Source organism: Anomalospiza imberbis, chromosome 5 (assembly GCF_031753505.1).
Source record: "Anomalospiza imberbis isolate Cuckoo-Finch-1a 21T00152 chromosome 5, ASM3175350v1, whole genome shotgun sequence".
In the NCBI taxonomy this organism is placed as follows: Eukaryota; Metazoa; Chordata; class Aves; order Passeriformes; family Viduidae; genus Anomalospiza; species Anomalospiza imberbis.
In genome coordinates this window covers 69,540,740-69,543,381 of record NC_089685.1, presented here as the reverse complement: position 1 = coordinate 69,543,381, position 2,642 = coordinate 69,540,740, and the positions used below count along the sequence as shown (strand labels likewise).

The 2,642-nt window shown below is 42.6% G+C and overlaps 1 pseudogene across 1 annotated transcript; it reads right to left on the bottom strand.

The window, feature by feature from the left end:
* Positions 1-273: 273 nt before the first annotated feature.
* LOC137474918 (peptidyl-prolyl cis-trans isomerase-like 4 pseudogene) lies at positions 274-1,660 on the bottom strand (annotated as a pseudogene). The gene has a single exon (XR_010999555.1). The product of XR_010999555.1 is annotated as a peptidyl-prolyl cis-trans isomerase-like 4 pseudogene (transcript).
* Positions 1,661-2,642: the final 982 nt, after the last annotated feature.

The following is a 2,642-nucleotide window of genomic DNA, read 5'->3' as shown; positions in this document are numbered from 1 at the left end:
GAGGCTTTCCCTAAATACCTACAAGCAAACCTTAATTAATATCAGTTAGGAATGTGACTTCACAAGAGCTTATCTTCCCCATGAACAGGGGACAGATCAAAACACACAGTAACTGGTAACAACACACATCTCCTTCCCATTAGGAAGGAGCAGTTTCCTAATGGGAAGGAGGAAACAACTTAAAATTACAAGAGAATCTTTCTGCCTACAGACTGACTGAGGCTTAGCCACTGCAGCTCTGCCATTTTTTTTTTAAGAAAAAAGTTAAATTTATTATTTTAGTTTCCCTCTGCTTTTTCCTTCACCTGTACTTGTTTTTTTGTAAGTGTAATCTCTCTCCTGAGAATGGCTACGGCTCCGATGCCTGTTTTTCTTCACACCTTTAGTCCTCTCCCTAGAGCGTTCTTCATGCTTTCTGTCAGAATCCTTAGATTTCTTGGTCCTCTTGTCATCTTCTTTGGAGTGGTGGTGCTTTTTCTTCTTCTGCTTTTTAGCCAAGTGTGACTGACTTGTGTGAGACTCTTCTACATCCTCATCCAGCATAAGGTCATACTTGGCATCTTTCTTTGGTTTTACTTTTTCTTTCAGAGCAAATTTCAAAGGTTTGTCACTTTCATTCTCATAGTCGTTGAAATCTTCCTTGGTATACCGCCCACCTTTTCCCTTCCATTTAATCTTTGCAACAGACTGGCTAAAATCCACATGTATCCGTCTGTCATCTATCAGCACATTGTCCATTTTGAAGTAGGCTTTCTCACAGTCTTCCTCCTTTTCAAACTCAATGAAAGCATAACAAAGAGATTCACCAGTCTTCCAGTCTCGGATCACTTCGCAACTTTTAATGGGACCAAATCGTGAAAATATTATCTCCAGATCTTCACCTGTGGTCACAGGATTCAGTTTACAAACAAACAGCACATTTTCTGGAGGCTTGATGTCAGCATCTGGTAAGTCTCCCACCATTTCCAGAAGAATAGCACGAGTTTTTGCTTCTTTTTCAGCCTGAACTTCTTGTATTTCATCTGCAGACCGTCCTTTCATGTCATCAATTTCTTCATCTGCTCCTATTCTGCCACTGTCAAGCTGTTCCTTTGTAGGTTCTGGTGAGCGATCAGGAACACACAAGCCAGATGGATCATCAAAGGGATCATGTAAAATTACTGTATGATTTATCCTGATATCTTGATAGGGGATAAAATCCTTATCTACAAAGGTTTCATTAATTTTCTTCAATACATCCATGCCTTCTGTCACTTCTCCAAATACCGTATGTACACCATCAAGATAATCCAGGTTTTCCCCTGTGGTAATGAGGAACTGTGATCCATGCTGATCCCTGCCATTGTTCACCATTGACACAGTTCCTTTCTTCTTGTGCTTGATTCTGGGCACCTTTTCTGCCTCAAAAAATCTGGCTTGATCACCATACAGTTGACAAAATACGGATTCCCCTCCACGGCCAGTACCCATGGGGTCACCAGTTTGTATAATAAAATCCCGCTGTACATTATAAATAAGACAATAGTTGTAGTACTTGACTTTGCAGAGCTTCAGGAAATTCAGACAAGCGCGGGGCCGCTCCTCTGTGTACAGGTCGATGACCAGGTCGCCCATTGTGGTCTCCAGCAGCACCGCCATGCTCTGAGGAAAAGATATGAGAATAGGAATAACGGGTCTTTACTAAGAAAATTAAAATAAAATGCAGTAGTATAAGAACCACTGACAGAGTCAGAATGCAACCTGACAGCCTGTGGGTCAGGGTGGTGGCAGCAGTCCCAAAAAATGGTGGCTGCAGTCCTCCTGCAGTGACAGCTGTGCTTCTGTGATCCTGGAGAAGGGTGGATTTTTCCTCTTCAGGTCCAGCGCAGATCTGGTCTTCCTCTGGGAATCCAGTGGAGAAGGCTGACTCTGGTGTTTCACAGCTTAGATTATATCCAGTTAGGAATGCTTGGCTCCTCCCTCTGGGTGGAGCTTCTCACAATGGGATGATGTCATTCTTATCAGCCATGCAATTACACTCAATGGCCCATCAACAGATGATATCCCCCTGGAGGGAGGATGGGTCCTGGAAGAGATAAAGAAAACTTCCCCACCTGGTTCTAACAGATGGTAATAGTATGCATACTTTTGGTTACATCTTGCATTGCAACCTAAGACAAACACTTTTTCAATAAAAGATCTTTTCTGTCTGAGGCGTTCCTGTTTCAATGCCTCAGTGCTGGTGAGGTTAAACACACACAATCTATTCCCGTACACATGCAGACACAGATATTCCTAACAAACAAACTCACAGTGTACCCTGCAACACTCAAACCTGCAATTCCTTTTTTTTTTTTCTGTTTTACCCACAGCTGAGACTCAATGCTTCCACAAAACAGCACAAACAGCACAGAAGGTACTGAACCCCACAAGGCAAGAGCTGCAGAATTTGCTTCAGGACTCAGACCTGCCAGTTCTGGCTATTCCATAACAAACCATGCAAAAAGGCACAAGGGGGGACTTCAACCCCACAAAACCACAGCTGCAAAATTTCCAATTCACCCAGGCAATTACAAGATTTGGTATACCCTTATACAAAATCAAATTTCTGTGAGTTCCTACAGAAGGAACCCTAATTTCCACAACAAAACTCTTGTCTTAGC